The sequence below is a fragment of the Schistocerca gregaria genome, chromosome 3, assembly GCF_023897955.1.
Source record: "Schistocerca gregaria isolate iqSchGreg1 chromosome 3, iqSchGreg1.2, whole genome shotgun sequence".
NCBI classification, from domain to species: Eukaryota; Metazoa; Arthropoda; class Insecta; order Orthoptera; family Acrididae; genus Schistocerca; species Schistocerca gregaria.
This window is the reverse complement of record NC_064922.1, coordinates 589,228,434-589,256,302: the sequence shown is the minus strand read 5'-3', so window position 1 is coordinate 589,256,302 and position 27,869 is coordinate 589,228,434. Positions and strand designations below refer to the sequence as shown.

The window sequence follows — 27,869 nt, the reverse complement described above, 5'->3', positions numbered from 1 at the left end:
GAGAGGGCTGTACAAGCAATGATCACACGCGCGGCACAGCGGACACACCAGGAACCGCGGTGTTGGCCGTCGAATGGCGCTAGCTGCGCAGCATTTGTGCACCGCCGCCGTCAGTGTCAGCCAGTTTGCCGTGGCATACGGAGCTCCATCGCAGTCTTTAACACTGGTAGCATGACGCGACAGCGTGGACGTGAACCGTATGTGCAGTTGACGGACTTTGAGCGAGGGCGTATAGTGGGCATGCGGGAGGCCGGGTGGACGTACCGCCGAATTGCTCAACACGTGGGGCGTGAGGTCTCCACAGTACATCGATGTTGTCGCCAGTGGTCGGCGGAAGGTGCACGTACCCGTCGACCTGGGACCGCACCGCAGCGACGCACGGATGCACGCCAAGACCGTAGGATCCTACGCAGTGCCGTAGGGGACCGCACCGCCACTTCCCAGCAAATTAGGGACACTGTTGCTCCTGGGTATCGGCGAGGACCATTCGCAACCGTCTCCATGAAGCTGGGCTACGGTCCCGCACACCGTTAGGCCGTCTTCCGCTCACGCCCCAACATCGTGCAGCCCGCCTCCAGTGGTGTCGCGACAGGCGTGAATGGAGGGACGAATGGAGACATGTCGTCTTCAGCGATGAGAGTCGCTTCTGCCTTGGTGCCAAGGGAACTTGCTGTTCCAACAGGACAGTGCACGTCCGCATGTATCCCGTGCCACCCAACGTGCTCTAGAAGGTGTAAGTCAACTATCCTGGCCAGCAAGATCTCCGGATCTGTCCCCCATTGAGCATGTTTGGGACTGGATGAAGCGTCGTCTCACGCGGTCTGCAGGTCCATTACGAACGCTGGTCCAACTGAGGCGCCAGGTGGAAATGGCATGACAAGCCGTTCCACAGGACTACATCCAGCATCTCTACGATCGTCTCCATGGGAGAATAGCAGCCTGCATTGCTGCGAAAGGTGGATATACACTGTACTAGTGCCGACATTGTGCATGCTCTGTTGTCTGTGTTTATGTGCCTGTGGTTCTGTCAGTGTGATCATGTGATGTATCTGACCCCAGGAATGTGTCAATAAAGTTTCCCCTTCCTGGGACAATGAATTCACGGTGTTCTTATTTCAATTTCCAGGAGTGTATATTGTGAATAACAACGGTCCTATGACACTCCCCTGCGGCACACCTGAAATCACTCTTACTTCGGAAGACTTCTCTCCATTGAGAATGACATGCTGCGTTCTGTTATCTAGGGTACAGGCGATGCCTCTGCTATAAATGAGCCTTACTACATTTGAGTGGGGGGTGCCGTCTCGTAATAAAATTGCGGTCCCAGTATGGTCTTCTTTGCTAATATTTACTATAGTGGTAAAACCAGCTAGTGTCGGTTCCACGCAAACTTCCTGTAGTAGCCCAATGTCGACGTTCGTTCGGCGGATGAAGTCGGTAAACGCTCCAAGTTTTACATCGGTCTGGATTCTGTTCATGTTAATGGTCGTGAGATTATACGTAAAGATTTCAGTCACTGAGTCAGAAATTGCGCAAGCTGGGAAATACCATCATCTCTATGCTCACACCTACACACACCACTACAGCAGTACAAACACCTAAAAGGAGCCCTCGTTGCGGTCTGTCTCATCGTCCGAACCCCACGAAGGTCCCGGAGGCTGCTGCCGGCTGTCATCAGATTCCATAGATTCTACTCCGTCAGGTGGGGGCGGTTCTGAAGCAGCAGATTGGCTGGTTTTTAATTTTGCTGCCACCTGTTGCGCCACGGGCTTCAACTGTTTTTCAGTCTGTGTAGCACCGTCGCGAGCAACGCGAGGTTTCTTTTTATCAGGTGACTCTCTGCGTTTGGCATCTTTTGGTGCATCGGAAACTGCCTGTTTAGCTTTCCTGGAACCTGAAGCTGCATGCGGAAGGTTGGTATTTAATTGGCTATCTGGTGAATCTGCAAGAACTGTAACATTTTCAGCAGTCTGTAATGTCACCTGTAGGGTGTTCACGGGGTCGGGATGCAAAGGGTCATTTGAAGGAATGTCGGTGACGGAACGGATGTTTTCCGACAGATCGTGGGAAATGCCTTATTTCTCCGCTGTGGGTTCATCTACAATTGCTGTATGGATAGATTCCTTTGCAGCTTCGCATTCGGCAGAACTTTGTTCAGGAATGACGGGTGATGCAATGTTGATATTATGACTTGCGGGAGCGTCGGACATCTCCACGTCACCGGAATGCGTGACGGCAGATGTGTCGTGCGCGGCACCGTACATCGCGTCATCGGCAGAGCTCGCGAAAATGCCGGTACCGGTAAACGAGCGGCTGGCTACGGTGGCATACTGGGCACGCGGTTGGCCGTCCGGCCGTGTCTCGGTTGCCAACTGCACAGGTCTCCTGCGCGGACGTTGAGCTCTGAGGCGGCCGAATATGTTACAAACAGAGCACGTGCGAGGTTGCCCTTCATAAACTACAAGAGCTTTAAAACCGCACATATGAACGAAAGACGGAGTGTGAGTTTCTAAGTCAGTTCTGACAGTTCTAACACCGTTGTCAACTTTATAGTACATATTGCCACCCCAACGGTCGGCGATTACAGAGTACACGGTACCGTACTTGGAGAGGGCCTCCTTGATGTACTTAAAGTCTAGTTCAAAGGGTAATAAGTCCACTTTAACTGCCCGAAGTCCTAGTCCGGCGTAAGTAATGGCAACGCGACTCACCTTGCCATTGCTGGTCTTGTATTCGGCGACCCCGTTCGTAGTGGCCATAATCCTCTGGCAGATATCGTCGTTCTTCAATTTAACATAGAAAACGTTGTTCAAAAAGTCGTATCCCATGCCAAGCCAGTCTTCTGCAGGTACCATAAACGTGTCACGAAACCAATCGTCCAACTCGTAAACCGTAGGACGCATTACATCGAAACGGAAGCTGAACTTTAAAGTGTACTTCCGTAATTGAGACTCCATATTGCACAAATACTAACAAGTCACAAGGCGCACAATGTAAACACAAGCGAACCTAAACGCCTAGTAGCTACGCTGCGCTGCTGCGTCCGACCGCTAAGACGGCTCGGCCGCGACTGAACCACTCGGTCACGACTGCCGGTGGCACAAGAGCCTCCCTACATATGCAACTGCAGTGCCACGAAATGGCGTAGCTGCATTTTATTCCATAGTGCTTTCACCGCTGCTAGGCGAGCCGCTACCAAAGTATTAAAATTCCACCCGGACAGGGACTTGACCCCTGGATCCTAAGGTTAAAAGCCTAATACTCTACCGACTGAGCTATCCGGGTTCACATTACATTACGACACCTCACACTATGCCACTGACACATTGCCTCATATCCTTTACTTTGTTGGGCAATCGTTGCAAAGGAGCTGTTACTAATTAAACGTCCTCTGAATGCTGTCTGCGAACTCATCACGCTAGGCTCGTAACAGACTATCGAAGAAAGCTGACACACGATGTGGTCAAATTGCAGCAGCTTTTACGTCTCATACGTTAAAGCAGAGGAGCTACGTGTTTTGTCGGCACTCACTGGGCAATTGGAAAATTCACAAGCGTCTCGAATGTAATGTTTCCCACGTATTCGCTCATTTCACGGTTCCGTTGGAGATGCTCTTCACCTCTTGACACAAAAATGTAACGCAGTTGGTAGGACTCGAACCTACGGTCCCAAAGGGAATCTGATTTCTAGTCAGACGCCTTAATCACTTTTTTATTTTTTTATTTTTTTGTTGTTTTTGTTTCTTTCTTATAACCACTTTATTGTTTTTTGTTTTTTGTTCATTTTGAAAAGCTTTTAATAAAATGGAACTAAAAAGAAACTAAGTGCTACCGCTACTTTTCATTCTATAACAAAAAAATCTGGTCCACTTCAGGCGTTGGCTCCTGACTAAACCTACCCCAGAGAGCTGCCTATATACCAGGGGAAAAATGGTAAATCAAGATTAGGGCTATCCTTACAAACAAAACAAAATCTTCCAAATAGCTAGCGAATGGCATGTCCGCGAATCCAATTCACAGCATTGGTCTTTGTCCGAGGAAAATATCCACGTTCCGGAAATAATAATGAAAGGGGAATAATCCGATCCGGAACGTCCCGCGTTAGAAAAGCGACAATACGACGAATCAAGTGCCAAACCTCCGCCGCCGGTCCGCAAACAAAACGATGCTCATCATTGTCTGGCACTCCACAGGTGGAACAGAGAGGTGATTGGGCGAGGTGGATACGATGAAGGCGAAATTGGTTGATTTGCTTACCATTGACAGTTAGGTACCAGACAGATTGAACATTCGTGTCAAGGTAACGGGCGAAAACCGCGCGCCATACATGACGCCAGTCAACCTGGGCGAACTTTTGTTCAATCGGGTTAGGTGGACGACCTAACTGGAGGACATTGTATACTGCCTTTGTCTTGAGTAAAAGCTGTCTTGGTAAGGTGAGGCGTGGATAACTGAGTTCAAGAAAAAAGTATCGTATATAATGGAACTGGGCTGGAACATCCGAGATCATCACTGGGGCTGACAGTGAGACCGGCGAATATGCCGACAGGAGCAGACCAGTGAGGCTCGTTGGGCAACGTGTCCATACCGTCATCTGGGAGCTGACAAACAGGGCGCGAGCTCTATCCGGCACGTGAAACAGACCTACCCCACCTCGTTGCATAGTTAACTTTGAACAACAGCCCAGAGCTGACGAAAGATGCCATCGCTGCCAACATCCGACGTGCCACAGTAAGCGGGAAAGGTAGAACTTGTGCTACATGGGGAACTCGGGATGCGATATATATATTGACATATCGAGCTCGTTGGAGAATATCTAGGGATCGAAGGCGTTGGTCCATAAGACCTGCTCTGATCATTAAAAGGAGGCGTCGGCAGTTGATGGCGGCTGAACGCCGGAGATCAGATGAAAAATCTATTCCCAAACAGCGAATGGTATCAACGGTGGTGAGAGGTGTAACACACTCCACAGGGAGTCCCGTGCCAATGAACATAAATTGTGACTTACGTACGTTTAAAGAGCTACCCGACGCCTCACCATAAGTCGCTACCCACGTCAAAACAGATCGAACCTCGTCGGCATTACGTAAACAGATGACTACATCGTCAGCATAGGCAGTGCAACAGAATCGGTATCGATCGATGGACAACTCTACCAAACGTTGTCTGAGTCCACATAGCAAGGATTCCAAGGAAAAGGCGTACAAAATCGCTGATAGAGAGCAACTTTGAGGTACGGATCGACCTATTTTTATCGGAGGAGTGAGTCTGCCATTGTACATAATCCTGGAAGAGGCACCCCGTAGAAGGCGCATCACTACCATGATAACGGTGACTGGGAAATCCATATGGTGGAGAACGGCCGTAAGGAACGAATGGTCAACTCTATCAAAAGCTTGACTGAAGTCCAAAGACGCAAGTGCCCCAGAGAGGCGTTGTGCCTGGGTAACGGCGATCATGTCCCTGTAGCGGCATAAAGCCGTGCGGATATTATTATCCCCTCCCAAAGATGCTTGGTCTGGCGACACAACATATCGGGCAACGTTTTTAAGTCGTGCCGCCAAAAGGCGAGTGAAGATTTTCATATCACTGTTAAGGAGGGTGAGGGGCCGATAATCACTGATATTGTTGCCACCATGCGGTTTATGTACAGGAATAATAATTCCTTCCATGAAAGCGTCCGGCACAGGCACTTCCGGAGACATCAGTTCCCGACAGATGGAGGTGAAGGTGGCCTCTAACAAATCACGAAAGGTGTGATAAAATTCGAGGGGAAAACCGTCGGGTCCTGGGGAGCGATTGATGGTTCCTGTCCGGAACGCATCGCGGACTTCATCATCAGTCACCTCTGACACCAAGTCAATCGCCGCATCTCCCGGGATACCGCCGAAGTTGAGCTGTGGGACTTCCTCGATCAACTCTGGGGAATGTGGAATTGCTGCGTAGAGCTGCTGGTAGTGGGCGTGAAGCACATTCCCTATTGAAGATTGGGTTACGTAGCGACGCCCTTCTTGGTCTGTTAGGACGGGAATCAATTTTCGGCGTCGATGTTGGCGTTCTTGGATGATATGGTACATAGATGTATGTTCGTGAGGCATGCGATCAGCAGTACGAGATCGTACTATCGCTCCTTCCAAATGCCTTCGCATGAGATTGGAGATTCGGGCCTTAGCATAGTTCATCCTTGTATGGCGCTCAGGGGAGGCTGGAATCGTGGAGCAATCTCGTAGGATCCTGTAGTAAAAGTTGAAAGAGGACCATGATTAAAGAGTTTGTTGCTAGCGCACTCGAGCTGATGTAATTTCGATGAATTGCTCACGCGCTGCCTGCGATATGTAAGCTAGAAGAGAATCTGAGACCAAAGAGCAGTATTGACTGCAGTAGGAACTGTGTGGCAGTAGGAGTATGTTGTTGGTAGCGAGCAGTCGTGTCTGGTGTATCGTGTTGGCTGGGCCGGTCGTGTGCAGCGATGGCGGAGCCTGAGCGTTGTAGGATAAGGTAAAAGCAGCCTCGCGCATATGTAGTATTGTTACATCAAGTCCCATGTAAATGTTTAAAAAAAATCTGTTAATAATAGTCATTCTCATAAAAAGTAACTTCTGACATTCATCTCAATTTAAATAATTCACTAATTTCTCTAATCCTTGGCCATCCCGATTATTGAAAAGAAAAATCAGTTCTTTCCTTTTATATAAGCAAATCTATCGGCCAGCATTGCACTTAGCTGCTCCAGGAAATTTCTTATAGGAGCAGATATATACGCGTTATCCGGCAATCTAAGGTAAAATTTTTCAGTTTATTCAGAATGATGTATCAGGGCCATGACGCAGCATTGCTGACGTCCTAAATTTACCAGGTTAAATTGACTGTCAATTATTGAAAGGTTATAGGTTTGTCACGTTGTATTATATTTTCACTGTTGGGAAGTTACATTCTTTTATTTTTGTGCGGAGGTTACACTTGGCGACCCTGTCAGGATCGTATTTTTGTGAATTTCTGAGAAGTGGTCAGCTATAGATCTGCTCTTATTTACTTAATATTAAAAGTAGTTTGCATGTGGCGCAACGCATTTACTAATTTGTCACGTTTTCTTTCACAGATCATCGGCAATTTATTGCTCTTTGTTGTACCTGTATTTGTTCCATTCTTGGTTTGTCTTTGTTTGATTTTGTGCTGAACTTTGAGTTGTGAAAATGCAGCGAAACAGTGCTAACAGTACATCGCGAGTCGTAATGAGTGAAAAAGCCGACATTAATAATTTGACTGATAATAATAGCGACACTCAGTGTCTTGATGATAATCCTCCAGTTACAGACAATCAGTGCGTACCGATCACTAGTAATGATTTTAATGCTAATGATGAGCAAAGAAATTCAATTGTGTCCTCTTGTTAATTTAACGACAATTGATGAGGCGGCACGTTCCGTTACAATGAACGCTGCCCAGTTTAACACACCTGATTTGCAAAATTTACACAGTGAACAGATAAATTTTTCTCATGAAGATGAACAATGTAGTCAAAATACGTCAGATTTATTTGATTCCGAGGTAGTGACCCACAGTGCACGTCCAATTAGCAAACCTTTTCGTGAATCAGATAATGACCAAATGGTTTCACAAAACGTGACAAATGCAGATACACCATCACACGGTACAGAGAATAGAGTCGGTAATTTTGGCTTGGATCAAGTTGTAGCATTATTGCTACAATTCAGTGAAAAAGAAGACGTCAATTTCAAACGACTTAATGAATCGAATACACAACTTAATGAAACTTTCAAACAGTCGAATGAAAAACACGACAGGTCGGTCAAACAAATTAATGAGAACTTTAAACAGATTAATGAACAGATTGCAGCCGTTGCCGTGCAATGTCATGATACTAAAGAACAATAACGTGAGGACATTAAGGCTTGTGCTAGGAATAGTAGTGAAGAAATTAGATCCGTTGCACAAGAATTAAGTAATACACATGCAGCCACAACTAAATTACTTAGAGATGAAATTAGTGCAGTCGTTAAACAATGTTCTGCAAACGCAACACAGTTACGCGACGAGTTTAAATTAATGTCAGCAGGACTTTCACGCACACTGAATGCGAAAGTAGACACGAAATTCGAACAACAGAACAGCCTAATTGACGAACGGTAATACAGTAATTAAAAACATCGCTTTTGCAAGTCGCGTTCTGTCACCTGCTGAACGCAATTATTCTGTTACAGAACTTGAAACATTATGTGTTGTATGGGCATTTACCCGATTTAGGCATTTTCTTTATGGAAGACATACTACCGTTTACACAGACCATAGAGCTTATCCAGTTTTTACTTTCCGCTAAATTTACACATGAGAGATTAAGCAGATGGAAACTCTATTTACAGGAATTTAATTTTGCAATTGTTCACATTCCCGGTACACAAAATATTGTAGCAGACGCACTATCCCATGCGCTCTGCAACAATCAGCAAGACATCGTAACCAACTTCTGCCAAGCAAATTCTAGCCTCATGTATATTCAACAAGTCGTATTTGAAAACTTCATTTCATCGTCATTACGAGACATAGCACAAGAGCAGAGTAAAGACAACGTATGGAAACAAATTAAACACCTTTGGCAAGATAAGAATAACGTTATCATTAGAAACCATTACACGGTACGCAATAACATTCTGTTTCGCCGCTCTCACCCTGACGGCAACAACTGGTTATTATGTATTCCTGATGAACTTGTTAACAAATTAATTTGGTATACTCATTTAAGTTACGCACATTATGGAGCCAGAAAATGTTTTCTTATACTGAGACAGAACTGTTATTTTACCAACATGGAGAAACGTATTCGACGAGATTTAGCGTCATGTAAAATCTGCCAGAAAGCTAAATCAGACACGAGTTCACATATTCCTCCGTTACATCCCATTGTACCTGTTAAATTGAGACACATGGCTGCTGTAGACATTTTTGGACCCATTCCCAGAACTAATAGAGGTTTTTGCTACATCTTTGTCGCTGTTGAGCTCACTTCGAAATTTGTTACCTTCACTCCATTGCGCAAAGCTACTGCTAAATCTATTTCGAATGCATTTGTAAAACATTTTTTATTTCATGTAGGGCATGTATTGAAAGTAATTTCCGACAATGGTCCACAGCATCATCTGCAAAAAGCCTCAGTGAACTTCCGATGTTATCCACCAGCTCATTTATGTACACTCTTGGAAATGGAAAAAAGAACACATTGACACCGGTGTGTCAGACCCACCATACTTGCTCCGTACACTGCGAGAGGGCTGTACAAGCAATGATCACACGCGCGGCACAGCGGACACACCAGGAACCGCGGTGTTGGCCGTCGAATGGCGCTAGCTGCGCAGCATTTGTGCACCGCCGCCGTCAGTGTCAGCCAGTTTGCCGTGGCATACGGAGCTCCATCGCAGTCTTTAACACTGGTAGCATGCCGCGACAGCGTGGACGTGAACCGTATGTGCAGTTGACGGACTTTGAGCGAGGGCGTATAGTGGGCATGCGGGAGGCCGGGTGGACGTACCGCCGAATTGCTCAACACGTGGGGCGTGAGGTCTCCACAGTACATCGATGTTGTCGCCAGTGGTCGGCGGAAGGTGCACGTACCCGTCGACCTGGGACCGCACCGCAGCGCCTCACGGATGCACGCCAAGACCGTAGGATCCTACGCAGTGCCGTAGGGGACCGCACCGCCACTTCCCAGCAAATTAGGGACACTGTTGCTCCTGGGTATCGGCAAGGACCATTCGCAACCGTCTCCATGAAGCTGGGCTACGGTCCCGCACACCGTTAGGCCGTCTTCCGCTCACGCCCCAACATCGTGCAGCCCGCCTCCAGTGGTGTCGCGACAGGCGTGAATGGAGGGACGAATGGAGACGTGTCGTCTTCAGCGATGAGAGTCGCTTCTGCCTTGGTGCCAATGATGGTCGTATGCGTGTTTGGCGCCGTGCAGGTGAGCGCCACAATCAGGACTGCATACGTCCGAGGCACACAGGGCCAACACCCGGCATCATGGTGTGGGGAGCGATCTCCTACACTGGCCGTACACCTCTGGTGATCGTCGAGGGGACACTGAATAGTGCACGGTACATCCAAACCGTCATCGAACCCATCGTTCTACCATTCCTAGACCGGCAAGGGAACTTGCTGTTCCAACAGGACAGTGCACGTCCGCATGTATCCCGTGCCACCCAACGTGCTCTAGAAGGTGTAAGTCAACTACCCTGGCCAGCAAGATCTCCGGATCTGTCCCCCATTGAGCATGTTTGGGACTGGATGAAGCGTCGTCTCACGCGGTCTGCAGGTCCATTACGAACGCTGGTCCAACTGAGGCGCCAGGTGGAAATGGCATGGCAAGCCGTTCCACAGGACTACATCCAGCATCTCTACGATCGTCTCCATGGGAGAATAGCAGCCTGCATTGCTGCGAAAGGTGGATATACACTGTACTAGTGCCGACATTGTGCATGCTCTGTTGCCTGTGTCTATGTGCCTGTGGTTCTGTCAGTGTGATCATGTGATGTATCTGACCCCAGGAATGTGTCAATAAAGTTTCCCCTTCCTGGGACAATGAATTCACGGTGTTCTTATTTCAATTTCCAGGAGTGTATTTTTTCCTGGCAAGGTAAGGTTAGCAGGTCGCTTTTCTTGTCGTTATATATCAGACCGTGCACATTTTCGATTTTTTGTGTGTGTACGATTGTTTTCCTATCGAAAGTAGACTTTTTGTCTGTATACACTTTGAAATGTTTACGATGTAACAAACACCATTTGACATTGACATTTTGCGTTATGATATCTCAACATCTTGACTACTTTACATTTTTTGCTACTACATTGATACTGTGTGTACACTTGAAAACTGTCTATGTTTTTGACCTAATACGTTTGCTGTCATGCTATGCCGTATGCTTAATTATATTACTAGAAACAAGTTTTTATTTAATGGGTATATGAATTAAATGCAAGATATTAATCCATATTCATCATTTTTCAGAAAGCAATACCGTGTTAAAGAAATGAATTAAACAACTACAGTGGTTTACTATGAAATGGAAATTTTACCATCAGAATGAAGGATAGAAAATGCAATATCTTGTCATGAAGAGTAAATGGATCAGAATTAACAAGCATTAACCAGAATATACTATACACATCGTATGATAGCAGTCTTGACTAATTATTTTTCTTTCAGAATACAAGGCGATTGATGCAGACTGTCAGACAGAACTACAGAAGTTAATTTTAGTGATGAAATATGCTAGAAGTAAGAAACTCTATACTATATGAAGTAATGAATGATAATGAATAGTTGTATGAAGTAAATGGTAACATGAATATGCATAATGAAGTGTCTATTTTTTGCAGATGATGATAAATGATGATGAATAGTTATATGAAGAATATGGTTAATATGAATAATGAAGTTTTTCTTTACAGATGATGATAATATTTACTGTTAGTTAAGAAATGCTATGTAGTTATTTAAGTATTTGTTGCAGTTCCTTTTGACAGTATGTCTTATGTCGCATAGTATAATGACTGAATGTTTTGGGAAAGACAGCTAGAGTACATACATATTAAGTACACGTTTCATTACCTGTTAATTCGAAGTTCACTACTTTTCAGCATATCATGCATTTCTCCTTTCAGCTCAATAATCCACTTTGTATTTTTTCCAGGAGATGCTTTTCATGATACTTACTAAACCTGTTGCTTATTAAACCTATTCTAGTACTTGCATTGTTTTACCCAGTTGTGTCTATCATTTATGAATGTGATCACATATACTGTACTTGTTTCATAACCTTGCTACAGCTGACTCATAACGAATGACGTCAATAATCCTCATTTCCAGCAATAAGTCAAAAGTAAATATTTTCATGCCCCAGCAATTAATTATTGATCCCAGTGCAATGAATTGCTAAAAAAAAATTATTACGAGTCCCAACTATTACCAGTAAACAACTAAATAATGCTACCAGTTTAATACATATTTTTAGTCCTAAAGATAATGCAAATTTTCTGTGTATTGATTCCATTATGTCTATGTATTATTGGACTACCGACCTTGAGTAATAGTTCCAATGTCTTACATTTTAAATATGTCTTATGTCACTTACATGATATCATATACACTCCTGGAAATGGAAAAAAGAACACATTGACACCGGTGTGTCAGACCCACCATACTTGCTCCAGACACTGCGAGAGGGCTGTACAAGCAATGATCACACGCACGGCACAGCGGACACACCAGGAACCGCGGTGTTGGCCGTCGAATGGCGCTAGCTGCGCAGCATTTGTGCACCGCCGCCATCAGTGTGAGCCAGTTTGCCGTGGCATACGAAGCTCCATCACAGTCTTTAACACTGGTAGCATGCCGCGACAGCGTGGACGTGAACCGTATGTGCAGTTGACGAACTTTGAGCGAGGGCGTATAGTGGGCATGCGGGAGGCCGGATGGACGTACCGCCAAATTGCTCAACACGTGGGGCGTGAGGTCTCCACAGTACATCGATGTTGTCGCCAGTGGTCGGCGGAAGGTGCACGTACCCGTCGACCTGGGACCGCACCGCAGCGCCGCACAGATGCACGCCAAGACCGTAGGATCCTACGCAGTGCCGTAGGGGACCGCACCGCCACTTCCCAGCAAATTAGGAACACTGTTGCTCCTGGGGTATCGGCAAGGACCATTCGCAAACGTCTCCATGAAGCTGGGCTACGGTCCCGCACACCGTTAGGCCGTCTTCCGCTCACGCCCCAACATCGTGCAGCCCGCCTCCAGTGGTGTCGCGACAGGCGTGAATGGAGGGACGAATGGAGACGTTTCGTCTTCAGCGATGAGAGTCGCTTCTGCCTTGGTGCCAATGATGGTCGTATGCGTGTTTGGCGCCTTGCAGGTGAGCGCCACAATCAGGACTGCATACGTCCGAGGCACACAGGGCCAACACCCGGCATCATGGTGTGGGGAGCGATCTCCTACACTGGCCGTACACCTCTGGTGATCGTCGAGGGGACACTGAATAGTGCACGGTACATCCAAACCGTCATCGAACCCATCGTTCTACCATTCCTAGACTGGCAAGAGAACTTGCTATTCCAACAGGACAATGCACGTCCGCATGTATTCCGTGCCACCCAACGTGCTCTAGAAGGTGTAAGTCAACTACCCTGGCCAGCAAGATCTCCGGATCTGTCCCCCATTGAGCATGTTTGGGATTGGATGAAGCGTCGTCTCATGCGGTCTGCACGTCCAGCACGAACGCTGGTCCAAATGAGGCGCCAGGTGGAAATGGCATGGCAAGCTGTTTCACAGGACTACATCCAGCATCTCTACGATCGTCTCCATGGGAGAATAGCAGCCTGCATTGCTGCGAAAGGTGGATATACACTGTACTAGTGCCGACATTGTGCATGCTCTGTTGCCTGTGTCTATGTGCCTGTGGTTCTGTCAGTGTGATCATGTGATGTATCTGACCCCAGGAATGTGTCAATAAAGTTTCCCCTTCCTGGGACAATGAATTCACGGTGTTCTTATTTCAATTTCCAGGAGTGTATAAACACCAGTAGCTTGATGCTACACTCAAGAACTCCTGTTTAAATGATGACTTGTGAATAACACTGAATAGTGTTTCGTAACACTATATGAATACTTTGTAACTAGGCAATGAATGTCAGTAACTCATTAGCTCCTGTTTTAAATGATGACTTGTGAATAACACTGAATAGTGTTTCGTAACACTGTATGAATACTTTGTAACTGGCCAATGAATGCCACTGATTCAGTCAGATGAGTTATGAATAGTGTTTCGTAATACTCAATATTGTTCATATCGGTTGATACACTAGTGTAATTCTATGATGACTAGCATAAGACTTAATGTGTCCTTCACTTTCTGACCTAATTACTGCATTATCCGTTTATCCTGTCCATCCTCATGATCATGGAGCACTATATTGGTTTTTGCACTAATTCTACGTTGCTGTAAGAGTATGGATTCTACAAGAATATGGTGTTGACATATCAAGCTGTCCACCACCTTGAACGATGGAGATGTTATTATGGTCCCACTGTTTGGTGTACCTAATGTACTACCAAAATGATAACATTGAATATTAATACAACATTTCAGTGTCTTGGCTACTTCAGGGAAGAGAACTTCAGATTGTCTCACTTGGTGTTGTGCTTCTGTAGAAAGATATGGACTTTCAGGGCAGCTACATGCAACCTACTGTGCTACAACCATGATGCAATTCTTCCCATTCCTTTCCTAGTTCCTGTAAAATCGTAAAGGCTTATACAGTGCATTCAAATTCTTGGAAAATGATGTGTTTTGTACTCAGTGCGTGTGCACTCTATTTTGTTAATATATTTTGTACTCATTGTGTACATACTTTGTCATTTCTGAATATGTTTTTTTCTCAGTGCGTGTGCACTCTATTTTTTAATATATTTTGTTCTCAGTGCGTATATATTTTGTCATTTCTGAATATGTTTTGTACTCAGTGCATGTGCACTTTATTTAATTTCTTAATATGTTCTGCACTTATCAATGGTGTATATACTTTGTGATTGTAGCCTTAGTAAACTAAATAGATAATAGAACAATTTCTTGCTCATGGCAAGTCCAATTGACTCACCATCGCTGCCGAATTTTTGCCCCCCAGTGGAGGGTTATGTAAGAGGTCCATGATTAAAGAGTTTGTTGCTAGCGCACTCGAGCTGATGTAATTTCGATGTATTGCTCACGCTCTGCCTGCGATATGTAAGCTAGAAGAGAATCTGAGACCAAAGAGCAGTATTGACTGCAGTAGGAACTGTGTGGCAGTAGGAGTATGTTGTTGGTAGCGAGCAGTCGTGTCTGGTGTATCGTGTTGGCTGGGCCGGTCGTGTGCAGCGATGGCGGAGCCTGAGCGTTGTAGGATAAGGTAAAAGCAGCCTCGCGCATATGTAGTATTGTTACATCAAGTCCCATGTAAATGTTTAAAAAAAATCTGTTAATAATAGTCATTCTCATAAAAAGTAACTTCTGACATTCATCTCAATTTAAAGAATTCACTAATTTCTCTAATCCTAGGCCATCCCGATTATTGAAAAGAAAAATCAGTTCTTTCCTTTTATATAAGCAAATCTATCGGCCAGCATTGCACTTAGCTGCGCCAGGAAATTTCTTATAGGAGCAGATATATACGCGTTATCCGGCGATCTAAGGTAAAATTTTTCAGTTTATTCAGAATGATGTATCAGGGCCATGACGCAGCATTGCTGACGTCCTAAATTTACCAGGTTAAATTGACTGTCAATTATTGAAAGGTTATAGGTTTGTCACGTTGTATTATATTTTCACTGTTGGGAAGTTACATTATTTTATTTTTGTGGGGAGGTTACAACGTCCATAGTGCTCTTCCCCCAGGCGGCAACATCTTTGCCATAACGGATGAAAGTTTTTCGAAGAGCGGGTTTTGCACACTGGATCCACCAGGATATGGTAGACAGATACGTGAGACGGGGTCTATTACTTGAGATCCAAGTGTCTTCTATTAGAAGTCGACAGTCAGGTGAATTAAGAAATGCCGTGTTCAGTTTCCATAAACCACGTCCGTGCCATACTGCCTGTCTTGTGAGAACAACGTCACAGAAGTAAGCCTCATGATCTGAGAAAGCAACAGGCCCGATTTCAGCCTGTCGAGTGTGTTGAATTAGGGATCGCGAGATGTAGATGCGATCCAGTCGGCTAGAGGAGTGCGCAGTGTAGTACGTAAAGCCCACAAGATCACCGTGAACATGTCTCCACGTGTCGACAAATTGTAGCCGCGTTACGACTGTTTCCAGAGCTGCGCGTGGTGAGTGACGCGGCAGTTGATCCTGAGGTCGCTGGGTGCAGTTGAAGTCTCCACCCATGACCCAGTCATCGTGTGGTTCCATAAAAAGGGGTGTAATTTCATCTGCGAAGAAGGCATTGCATTCACTGCGGTGATTGGAGCCCGACGGCGCATAAATGTTGACGATGCGTACACCAAAGAGAGTAAGGGCCATACCTCTGCCGTTGGGGAGGTATAGGACATCTTAGACTGGAAGACCTTCTCGTAAGATGATGGCAACACCACTACCGGTGTCCGAAGCGGGAGAAAGATGCGCCGTGAAGCCATGTGGTGGTGAAAAATCGGCGACATGCACTTCCTGAAAAAGCGCAATATCAATGACCGCATCATAAATCATATCGCGGAGCAACGCTCGTTTGTGGGGCGCACGAATGGTCGCGAGGTTAATCGTTGCGACACGATAATGCTGGTGTTGGAGTCCCACAGGCACAGGTGAGGCTGCTTCTTCAGGAGCGAGAGGTCATGGATCTTGTCGGTCCGCCGAAGAGGTAGCTATTGTGGAGAGTTTGCGGGCGAGGGCGCAACCGATGGGGGCGCCCCATCATCAGCACCGTCCACCCCAGTCCCTTCGATCTCCACGTCGTCTGCCCTGGAGACTGACACTGCGGTAGGGTACCGGCTGTGTGCATCTCCCATGTGGATATTCCGGCTCAGCGGATAGACTGTCTTCAACGTCGACCTGTGAGGGCGACGGCGCCAATAAGGAGGGGTGGTCGTTGCCTGTGATCGCCTGTGGCGGGTCGTTCGCATCAGACTTTTGGTCATCATAGAGCGGTTTGTCGTCCATATTGGGTTCTGCATCCCCTGTATCCATCCGTAGAATGGATTCATGTGGGGGTGTACGACTACGTTTCTTGCTCTTTCGTGTCGACCCTTGTTTTCGAACAGGTCGTTCCGAGTCTGATTGCGGGTGGCTTTTGTCTGATTCCGGACCAGTCTGAAGGAAAGCAGAAGTAGGTACCACTCCCGGATCAACGTCCATCTTAGTAGCATTTTCAGTCACAGTGCTGCGATGATGCGGCAGGTCAGGATCTGGCGTCTGTGGCACCTCAGAAGGAATCTCAGTAGCGGTTGCATCTACCTGATCAGACGACGTCAACGGAGCAGGAAGACCCTGTGTAGAGGTGCTACCTTCCTGGGCAACCTTGGCATATGTGACAGGGATCTGAGTGATCACCGCTGGGGACGCTTCCTCGCCGACCGGGGTCTGGATCAGGCGGCGTCGCATGCAGGCGGATCTGACGTGGCCTTCTTGTCCACAACCCGCTCATGTTCGGGGTTGGCCGTCGTACGTGACAATGGCTCGCACACCGCCAATTGTCAGGTATGATGGTATATGTTTTGTCAGTTCAATTTTGACCTGACGCACATCATTAAAGACATGGTAGGTCGTGAAGGTTTGACATTTTTCCTCGACGTAACCGATGACGTTACCGTATGGTTGTAACGCAGAGACAACTACGTCCTTCGGCACTTCAAAAGGTAGTTCAAACACCCTAATCGTGCGTTGACCGTACTCTGCGAGTTCAAGTGTTACAGCTCCGACGTGACCATCAGAGTATTTGAACTTAAGTCCAATGGCATGGCACCGAATAACATCTTCACACACCTCAGTGTCTGTCATTTTAATATGAACGAAAGTACTCGTGATCGAAAAATGGATATCGAGAACGTGGGTAGGATCTAAACGGACTTCTTTACGTAGGAACGTTTCAACTTCATGTGCACGACGACGCGCATGTTCAGCTGGGAAGGAAACTTTGAGGGTCGCACGGCGGTAAGCGCTCGACATGTTCACGGTAGACGGACACAAGCCTTAAAGCTACGACGCGGAAGTAAACAGTGCCTGCAGCGAAGCACGAAGCCGGCGCGCGGGGCCGTCCGCACGTTGCCACGGCTGAGAGCCGACTGAACGGCTTAGCTGCATTCTTTTCCATAATGCTTTCAAAGCTAGTAGGCGAGCCGCTACCAAAGTATTAAAATTCCGCCCGGACAGGGACTTGACCCCTGGATCCTTAGGTTAAAAGCCTTATGCTCTACCGACTGAGCTATCCGGGCTCATATTATCACCACGTCACCTCCCACTATGCTACGGACACATTGCCTCATGTCGTTTACTGTTGGGCAATCGTTGCATGGAGCTGTTACTAATTAAACGTCCTCTGAATGCTCTCTACGTACTTATCACGCTCGGCTCGTAACTGTCTATCGAAGAAAGCTGACACACGATGAAAATCAAATTGCAGCAGCTTTTACGTCTCATACGTAGAAGCAGAGGAGCTTCGTGTTTTGTCGAAACTCACTTGGCAACTGGAAAATTCACAAGCGTCACGAATGCAATGTTTCCCACGTGTTTGCCCATTTCACGGTTCCGTTGGAAACGCTCTTCGCGTCTTGACACAAAAACGAAACGAAGTCGGTAGGACTCGAACCTACGCTCCCAGAGGGGATATGATTTCTAGTCAGACGCCTTAACCACTCGGCCACGACTGCTGCTAGCACAAGATCCTCCCGACACATGCACCTGCTGCCGTTTAGAGCACTGCAGTGCCAGGGAACGGCGTAGCTGCATTCTTTTCCGTAGTGATTCACCGCTTGTAGGCGAGACGCTACCAAAGTATTAAAATTTCCGCCCGGACAGGGACTTGAACCCTGGACCCTTAGGTTAAAAAGCCTAATGCTCTACCGACTGAGCTATCCGGGATCATATTATCTCCATCTCACCTCCCACTATGCTACGGACACATTGCCTCACGTCGCTTACTGTTGGGCAATCGTTGCATGGAGCTGTTACTAATTAAACGTCCTCTGAATGCTCTCTACGAACTCATCACGCTGGGTTCGTAACTGTCTATCGAAGAAAGCTGACACACGATGAAAATCAAATTGCAGCAGCTTTTACGTCTCATACGTTGAAGCAGAGGAGCTTCGTGTTTTGTCGACACTCACTTGCCAACTGGAAAATTCACAAGCGTCTCGAATGCAATGTTTCTCACGTGTTTGCCCATTTCACCGTTCCGTTGGAAACGCTCTTCGCGTCTTGACACATAAACGAAACGCAGTCGGTAGGACATTTTTTATTTATTTATTTTTTTAATTTTTTTTTATTATAGAACCTCAAACCACTGCACTTTTCGAATAGAGATTAACTACACAGGCAGCTGCCAGTGCTCTGGTGCGGCGGCATCGCGTGTTGATATTGAATCGGTAGTGCCACCTGCAGCCTGTGGAATATGAGCAAACAATCAGGAGGGCACCGTGATTTCAAACACTGGGTCACTATCGTCATTGCAGCGACAGGAAGGCAGAACTTTAAAAAGTGCCGTGACCAGGATTTTTTTTTGTCTGATAAAACACAGGGACGCCGAAAGGCGAACAGCAGATGCAGTAAAGTACCAAACACATTTCTTCTGCTTCCATCGTCGTAACAAGCAAACATGTCGACCATGATCTACGTCGTCATTAAGGTTGGAGAACAGTCGGTGTCATATTGAAGACTTTCCGAAATTGCTGTTCAATGGGGATTTGCAAAAAGCGCTGAAAACACCTCTGATATGAGGCTGTCCTCCGGAGCGTTTGATGGCGCTCCCACAGATAAAATAAGTAATCGACTGGATCACTAATATTGTTGGCAAAGATAGCGTAGGTGGTGTGTCCTAAAATCCACACTGTAGCATTTCGCTTTGATTGCGAAAATGGTTTTAAGTGAGTGATGACCGTATACCACGTGCTTCGCACTTCCGGCGGTAACAACTTGTTGCTGACGTTTTGCCAAACAAGAACCCAGTTGTTGTGGGGATATTGACGTAGTAAGGTATTCGGTGGTGGCAAACCGACCATCTCACGATACAAAGAAGTTGCAGACCGCGTCCTGCGGTCGCGAGCTAGTGAAACATGATAACTTCGGGACAAGAAAAACTCCCTGAACACAGCAAGCTTGTAATGTATCCCTAAGACATTGATCGGTGCACTGTCAGAAACGGGCTCAAGGGCGCGGAAGAGGGCAGCCGTCGTACTGTGAGGGCTGTTCTCTACAATGGTGGAAATACGGTTAATAAGCAGGGCAGAACATTTCTTTCTGACATCTACGAGACCTATTCCCCCGCGAGACGGAGGCTGAGTACATGTGGCAAGTTTCACCTTGAAAATATGACCACGCCACAGCAGCCAGTGTGCTGCTTGGCTGATCGTGCGTGCCAACGGTGGTGGGACGTTGAGCACTTGAGCCACATACCACGCTTTAGCCAGAATGTGAATATTGATCAACTCGACACGCTGTAGAAGATGTAATTGCCTGGTGGCGTGACGGACCATGAGACCCCGGACAGTCGTCCAAATACGGCGCCAGTTATGGGCGGCCATCTTTATGGGGCAAGCAAAGAAGTGAATGCCGAGCAACATGAGGGAGGCAGCTTTGGTGTACCATGAATCGGCGGCATAGTTGCGACAAGGACCTATTGGGAGTAGCACCGTTTTATGCGGGTTCAGTTCCGCACCTGTAGCCTGGGCAAAAAGACTGAAAAGAGGTTTAACTAAACGGATGTCCTTTTCTTGTCGTATAAAGACGCCGATATCGTCGGCGTACGCAACGCACGACGCCCGGACACCCTCTACATCGATCCCACTGACAGTGCGCCCAATTCGGCGGAGGAGGGGGTCAAGAGCGATAACAAAGAGGGACATAGAGAGCGGGCACCCTTGCCGCACAGACCTTGCAATCTTAAAGGGAGTCGAAAGGGTACCATTTATCAGAATGCGAGAAGACGCTCCCGTTAGGACACTTTTAAGGGCGGAGACAAAGTTCATATGAAAGCCGATGTGACCTAACAAGGCAAAGAGGTAATCGTGGTTAATCCTATCAAAGGCCTTCTTAAAATCAATCGATAGAATCGCCCCTGGAGTCCGTGTGGCAGCAGTATGAGCCACGACGTCCCTATACGTGCTCACGGCAGCAAGGATACCCCTCCCTGTCACAGCGCACATCTGGAAAGGGCTAATAATTTTTCGCATCACAGTGTTCAGCCGGGTTGCGACGCATTTGCTAAAAAGCTTGTAGTCACTGTTCAACAGCGTGATAGGGCGGAAGTTTTCAACTCTGTCAGCCCCACCAGTCTTAGGGAGAAGAATGACAATACCCTTTAGGAACTCTGCCGGACACGGAAGGCCACTCAACAATTCATTTGCGATCTTTGTGAGGATAGGTTCTAAGGCATCCCAGAACTCGAGATAGAATTCTAAAGGAATTCCGTCAGGGCCTGGGGACTTATTTCTAGCAGATGATCTGAGTGCATCGCTCATGTCCTCCGTCGTGATGGCGGAAAGGAGGGTGTCATTGTCCTCACGCGTAAGCAGGTTCCGCATTTCACCCATGAGTACGTGTGCGGCCGCCCTATCGTGGTCGCTACGTTGGAACGCGGCACTAAAATGGGCAAAAATGTGCGCACGGATGTCCCTCTCAGTGGTAAGTCGCTCCCCAGTCTCCAGTCTAAGACACCGAATAAATTTAGTAGCGCCCCGTCTCCGCTCTCTTTCGATATGGTGAATAGTCGGTGACTCATCAAAAGTCCCTACACAGCGGTTTCTAAGTAAGGAGCCCTGAAAATCTTGGGCTTGCAATTTAAAAATTTGGGCTTTCACAGCTTTTAACTGAATCAGAAATTGCTCATCAACAATAGTTGGTAGAGAGACGGCATCTTTTAAAATCTGATAATAATATTCAGTGGTTCTGTGCTTCCACAGCGCAGCTTCGGCGCTAAAACACTTTAAAACAGCACGGATAGACGGCTTGGCCAGGTGAACCCACCAGCTGACAACCGAGGCATAGTTAGCCTGCTTTTCGCCGCAGAAAGAGAGCGTATCATAAATCTGCCGACGCAACGAAGGGGTACGGACATGGGTCACGTTAAACTTCCATACCCGAGACCGACGTAACTGGCGGAGTTGCGGCGCGCGAAGGTCGCAGAAGAAGGCGCAGTGATCGGAAAAACAGACAGGGGCGACGGCGGCACTAATTAGATGATCCGCTATGCAGGTCGACACATAGAACCTATCAAGTCTGCTAGCCCCATTTCGATAGAAATATGTAAAGACTTGCTGTTGAGGATAGAGAACACGCCACACATCTGCTAACTGGAAGCTCGCAATCAGACGATCAAGGTCGGCGCACTTATGAGCCGTGGGAAACTGATCACTGTCCGCAATCACGCAATTAAAATCACCCCCCAACACGACGGGCAGCGTCGGGCTACCAATCAAGGCGGGAACATCTTCAATGAAAAATCTCGCTCTCGCCCTCTTTAAACTGGTGCCAGACGGAGCGTAAATATTAACTAGTTGCATGCCTCCGATAACGCACGAGATCCCTCTGCCGGTCGGTAGTCGTTTGACGCGCGTCGGCTCTTCTGCAGACTTATATAAGATAGCGGTACCACATCGAGCTGCGGGATCGATATTATAGATAGCGGAATACCCCGTTAAAACATCAAGGGACACAACGCTCACCTCCTGCAGAAAAATAAAATCATACTGATAATGTTGGATAAAATTTGCCAAGACTTGCAATTTCTGAGGAGCCGCAATACAGTAGATATTTAATGTGGCTATTTTAACCATGAAGCCAGAGGACGCATGGGTGTAGGGGGCAGAGATAAATTTTTGAAAGGGAGTCACCGGTAAGGCGCAGACTCACCGGAGGCGGAAAGCAGGGTACCGTGGCAGTTACATGTCAACGTCGTCCGCCCAGGAGAGCGGCGCAGGGTTGGTCGTGTCTCCGTCCGACAGACTGCCGCCGGTCGTGTCACCCGACGGGGATTTCCGTGACGCGCGAGTTTGCGATTTGCGCTGTTTACGAGGTTCTGTGTCTGTAATCAACTTTTTCGACGGGGGCGAAATTTCTCGACTGCCCGTACCCTTCCCTAGCATACCCTTAAGCTTCTGACTTTGCTCTCGCACTCGTTTTTCGCGTTGCGTGGCAAAGTCGGTATCCTGCAACTTGGTCTTTACGTTCCCCACTGAGGTAGCAGACTGCGGTTCTACATCCATAACGAAATTTTCCACTTGAGGTGGAGAAATGCTCGAGGTATTCGCTGGAGCAGCAATGTTACTGGGGAATGGGTTGGAGTTAGGAGTGGCAGTAGGTGCACAATCCCCAGCAGGGATGACCGACACAACAGACACTGAGGGTGCAACATCACATGGGGAGGACGTTTCACTCTTGAGAACCATTGTAGTAGGCGCGGCCTCGCAAACTGCGGCGGTAATAGCACCTCATTCCGGAACATTCTGAACACGTTCATCAACAAGTGAATCCACGCAAGTCGTCTCCAGCAACGGAGCAGAGCGGTCGGTCGGACGACATTCAGAGCTAACGTCGGGGACATTGTCGGCAGCAGGCGTATGTGGAACAACAGGTACACTAGGACGAATAGACATACCCGCTACAGCCGGTGCACGAACTTGCGGTTCAGCCGGTGGCGGAGAACCTCTAAGGAGGGCACCTGCGTAACTACCTGAGTTTTCTAGGGGCAACTGTACAGGGCGCCGTCGGGGACAGGAGTTCCGCATATGTTCAGTGGAATGACAGAGAGAACACGTTGGAGGTTGGCCGGTGTAGGAGATGAAAGCCCTATGGCCGCCTATGATCACGATAGACGGAATGTGTTTCTTTAAGTCCATCCGCACAGTACGTACGCCGTTATCACATTGATAAACATACGCGGACGACCAATAATCTTTAGTGACAGCATATATATTCCCATATAAACTTAATGCACGGCGAATTTCATCTAAGGGCACTTGAAAAGGAAGATGGAAAACCTTCACATTTCGTATACCATAGACGGCATGTAGCACTTTCACGTCACTAATATTCACATCAGCATGTTTAAATTTCCGAAACCCGCCATTGAAGGCCACCAAACGCTCACATAAGTCACTATCCAGGATTTTCAAGAACACTGAATTAACAATAAAATCTAAGTGAACACCATCAAGCAAAGCTGGGTCTATTTGCAATTCCGATCTGATCCAATGATGGATTTCAAAAGCCGTGGGACGCGCAAATTCGCGATCAAACAACAACTGAATAGTATTGGATCGGTTGTACGTCACCATTTTCCACAATAAATACGATAAAACTTACAAAAAAGAAGGAAGACACTGAGGAAAGATACCAGGCCGCTGCAGACCACGGCGACCAACGAAGTAAACACAGCTGCTAGCGGAGCTCGCGACGGGCACGTCCGCTCGCAGCAACCACTCGGCCACGACTTCCGCTAGCACAAGATTCTCCCGACACGTGCACCTGCTGCCGTTTAGAGCACTGCAGTGCCAGGGAACGGCGTAGCTGCATTTTTTTCCGTAGTGCTTTCACCGCTTGTAGGCGAGCCGCTACCAAAGTATTAAAATTTCCGCCCGGACAGGGACTTGAACCCTGGACCCTTAGGTTAAAAGCCTAATGCTCTACCGACTGAGCTATCCGGGCTCATGTTATCTCCACGTCACTTCCCACTATGCTACGGACACACTGCCTCATGTCGTTTACTGTTGGGCAATCATTGCATGGAGCTGTTACTAATTAAACGTCCTCTGAATGCTCTCTACGAACTCATCACGCTGGGCTCGTAACTGTCTATCGAAGAAAGCTGACACACGATGAAAATCAAATTGCAGCAGCTTTTACGTCTCATACGTTGAAGCAGAGGAGCTTCGTGTTTTGTCGACACTCACTTGCCAACTGGAAAATTCACAAGCGTCTCGAATGCAATGTTTCCCACGTGTTTGCCCATTTCACGGTTCCGTTGGAGACGCTCTTCGCGTCTTGACACAAAAACGAAACGCAGTCGGTAGGACTCGAACCTACGCTCCCAGAGGGAATCTGATTTCTAGTCAGACGCCTTAACCACTCGGCCACGACTGCCCGTCGCAGCAGCGTCTCTCTACAAGTGAAACTGCTCCTTTTAAAGCAACCTGGCGGCAGAAAACGCCATGGCCTCACTCGTTTCTGTAGTGCTTCCGTGGCCAGCACAGTAGCCGTTACGACAGTGTATTAATTTTCGCCTGGACAGGGGCTTAAACCCGGGACCTTTCGGTTGTCGGTCTAGCGCTCTGCTTGACTCAGCTATCCTGTCCCTCTGCCAAGCATGGTGGTACAGCTGCAATGTGTGCGAGTGATTTGCGTGTCGTAATTACTGGCTTGGGGCTCCAATGGCGACTTCACCGACTTCCCACTGACGCACCGCTGACGCTAGTTTTCTGTCGTCTTAAACGATGGACATACTTCCAAGCAGCTGCGAGATCTTACGAGAAGACACGCTGCACCACTGCTTTTGCCGCACTCAAATGACTCAATTGCGATACTTAAAAAGAAATGAATGCTCGCTCTGTCCAACACTTTCAAGTACATGTGCGTACTCACGAACACGGCGACTGCGCGAGGAAATGACGGCGGTGCGCTCGTGGGCCTGCGACGGATTTCTGCATTACTAGCTTCCGTGCGAGATGAACCGATAGCCATAGGAAGCAGAGCCCGCCGCGAAATTTAGTATCTTTAAACATAAATCTTCGTCTTGCTGAGAGAGGTGGCACTGGTTTGCATTGGCATTCACCCATGCATGTCACATGTGCGCGAAACTTTCTGCTCGTTTGTACGCAAAATCGCACGCAGCCGGTAGGATTCGAACCTACGCTCCCAGAGGGAATCTGATTTCGAGTCAGACGCCTTAACCACTCGGCCACGACTGCCGCTAGCACAAGATTCTCCCGACACGTGCACCTGCTGCCGTTTAGAGCACTGCAGTGCCAGGGAACGGCGTAGCTGCATTTTTTTCCGTAGTGCTTTCACCGCTTGTAGGCGAGCCGCTACCAAAGTATTAAAATTTCCGCCCGGACAGGGACTTGAACCCTGGACCCTTAGGTTAAAAGCCTAATGCTCTACCGACTGAGCTATCCGGGCTCATGTTATCTCCACGTCACTTCCCACTATGCTACGGACACACTGCCTCATGTCGTTTACTGTTGGGCAATCATTGCATGGAGCTGTTACTAATTAAACGTCCTCTGAATGCTCTCTACGAACTCATCACGCTGGGCTCGTAACTGTCTATCGAAGAAAGCTGACACACGATGAAAATCAAATTGCAGCAGCTTTTACGTCTCATACGTTGAAGCAGAGGAGCTTCGTGTTTTGTCGACACTCACTTGCCAACTGGAAAATTCACAAGCGTCTCGAATGCAATGTTTCCCACGTGTTTGCCCATTTCACGGTTCCGTTGGAGACGCTCTTCGCGTCTTGACACAAAAACGAAACGCAGTCGGTAGGACTCGAACCTACGCTCCCAGAGGGAATCTGATTTCTAGTCAGACGCCTTAACCACTCGGCCACGACTGCCCGTCGCAGCAGCGTCTCTCTACAAGTGAAACTGCTCCTTTTAAAGCAACCTGGCGGCAGAAAACGCCATGGCCTCACTCGTTTCTGTAGTGCTTCCGTGGCCAGCACAGTAGCCGTTACGACAGTGTATTAATTTTCGCCTGGACAGGGGCTTAAACCCGGGACCTTTCGGTTGTCGGTCTAGCGCTCTGCTTGACTCAGCTATCCTGTCCCTCTGCCAAGCATGGTGGTACAGCTGCAATGTGTGCGAGTGATTTGCGTGTCGTAATTACTGGCTTGGGGCTCCAATGGCGACTTCACCGACTTCCCACTGACGCACCGCTGACGCTAGTTTTCTGTCGTCTTAAACGATGGACATACTTCCAAGCAGCTGCGAGATCTTACGAGAAGACACGCTGCACCACTGCTTTTGCCGCACTCAAATGACTCAATTGCGATACTTAAAAAGAAATGAATGCTCGCTCTGTCCAACACTTTCAAGTACATGTGCGTACTCACGAACACGGCGACTGCGCGAGGAAATGACGGCGGTGCGCTCGTGGGCCTGCGACGGATTTCTGCATTACTAGCTTCCGTGCGAGATGAACCGATAGCCATAGGAAGCAGAGCCCGCCGCGAAATTTAGTATCTTTAAACATAAATCTTCGTCTTGCTGAGAGAGGTGGCACTGGTTTGCATTGGCATTCACCCATGCATGTCACATGTGCGCGAAACTTTCTGCTCGTTTGTACGCAAAATCGCACGCAGCCGGTAGGATTCGAACCTACGCTCCCAGAGGGAATCTGATTTCGAGTCAGACGCCTTAACCACTCGGCCACGACTGCCGCTAGCACAAGATTCTCCCGACACGTGCACCTGCTGCCGTTTAGAGCATTGCAGTGCCAGGGAACGGCGTAGCTGCATTTTTTTCCGTAGTGCTTTCACCGCTTGTAGGCGAGCCGCTACCAAAGTATTAAAATTTCCGCCCGGACAGGGACTTGAACCCTGGACCCTTAGGTTAAAAGCCTAATGCTCTACCGACTGAGCTATCCGGGCTCATGTTATCTCCACGTCACTTCCCACTATGCTACGGACACACTGCCTCATGTCGTTTACTGTTGGGCAATCATTGCATGGAGCTGTTACTAATTAAACGTCCTCTGAATGCTCTCTACGAACTCATCACGCTGGGCTCGTAACTGTCTATCGAAGAAAGCTGACACACGATGAAAATCAAATTGCAGCAGCTTTTACGTCTCATACGTTGAAGCAGAGGAGCTTCGTGTTTTGTCGACACTCACTTGCCAACTGGAAAATTCACAAGCGTCTCGAATGCAATGTTTCCCACGTGTTTGCCCATTTCACGGTTCCGTTGGAGACGCTCTTCGCGTCTTGACACAAAAACGAAACGCAGTCGGTAGGACTCGAACCTACGCTCCCAGAGGGAATCTGATTTCTAGTCAGACGCCTTAACCACTCGGCCACGACTGCCCGTCGCAGCAGCGTCTCTCTACAAGTGAAACTGCTCCTTTTAAAGCAACCTGGCGGCAGAAAACGCCATGGCCTCACTCGTTTCTGTAGTGCTTCCGTGGCCAGCA

The 27,869-nt window shown here is 47.7% G+C and overlaps 11 non-coding genes across 11 annotated transcripts; all 11 read right to left on the bottom strand.

Annotated features, from left to right (window-relative positions):
• Window positions 1–3,212: 3,212 nt before the first annotated feature.
• Window positions 3,213–3,285, bottom strand: Trnak-uuu (transfer RNA lysine (anticodon UUU)). Its single transcript has one exon. It is a non-coding gene; the product is annotated as a tRNA-Lys (tRNA).
• A 14,605-nt stretch (window positions 3,286–17,890) lies between these two features.
• Trnak-uuu (transfer RNA lysine (anticodon UUU)) lies at window positions 17,891–17,963 on the bottom strand. The gene has a single exon. It is a non-coding gene; the product is annotated as a tRNA-Lys (tRNA).
• A 353-nt stretch (window positions 17,964–18,316) lies between these two features.
• Window positions 18,317–18,398, bottom strand: Trnas-aga (transfer RNA serine (anticodon AGA)). Its single transcript has one exon. It is a non-coding gene; the product is annotated as a tRNA-Ser (tRNA).
• Window positions 18,399–24,314: 5,916 nt separating this feature from the next.
• Window positions 24,315–24,387, bottom strand: Trnak-uuu (transfer RNA lysine (anticodon UUU)). The gene has a single exon. It is a non-coding gene; the product is annotated as a tRNA-Lys (tRNA).
• A 353-nt stretch (window positions 24,388–24,740) lies between these two features.
• Window positions 24,741–24,822, bottom strand: Trnas-aga (transfer RNA serine (anticodon AGA)). Its single transcript has one exon. It is a non-coding gene; the product is annotated as a tRNA-Ser (tRNA).
• A 742-nt stretch (window positions 24,823–25,564) lies between these two features.
• Window positions 25,565–25,646, bottom strand: Trnas-cga (transfer RNA serine (anticodon CGA)). Its single transcript has one exon. It is a non-coding gene; the product is annotated as a tRNA-Ser (tRNA).
• Window positions 25,647–25,784: 138 nt separating this feature from the next.
• Window positions 25,785–25,857, bottom strand: Trnak-uuu (transfer RNA lysine (anticodon UUU)). The gene has a single exon. It is a non-coding gene; the product is annotated as a tRNA-Lys (tRNA).
• Window positions 25,858–26,210: 353 nt separating this feature from the next.
• On the bottom strand, window positions 26,211–26,292 carry Trnas-aga (transfer RNA serine (anticodon AGA)). The gene has a single exon. It is a non-coding gene; the product is annotated as a tRNA-Ser (tRNA).
• A 742-nt stretch (window positions 26,293–27,034) lies between these two features.
• Trnas-cga (transfer RNA serine (anticodon CGA)) lies at window positions 27,035–27,116 on the bottom strand. Its single transcript has one exon. It is a non-coding gene; the product is annotated as a tRNA-Ser (tRNA).
• A 138-nt stretch (window positions 27,117–27,254) lies between these two features.
• On the bottom strand, window positions 27,255–27,327 carry Trnak-uuu (transfer RNA lysine (anticodon UUU)). The gene has a single exon. It is a non-coding gene; the product is annotated as a tRNA-Lys (tRNA).
• A 353-nt stretch (window positions 27,328–27,680) lies between these two features.
• Window positions 27,681–27,762, bottom strand: Trnas-aga (transfer RNA serine (anticodon AGA)). The gene has a single exon. It is a non-coding gene; the product is annotated as a tRNA-Ser (tRNA).
• Between the last annotated feature and the right edge of the window lie 107 nt (window positions 27,763–27,869).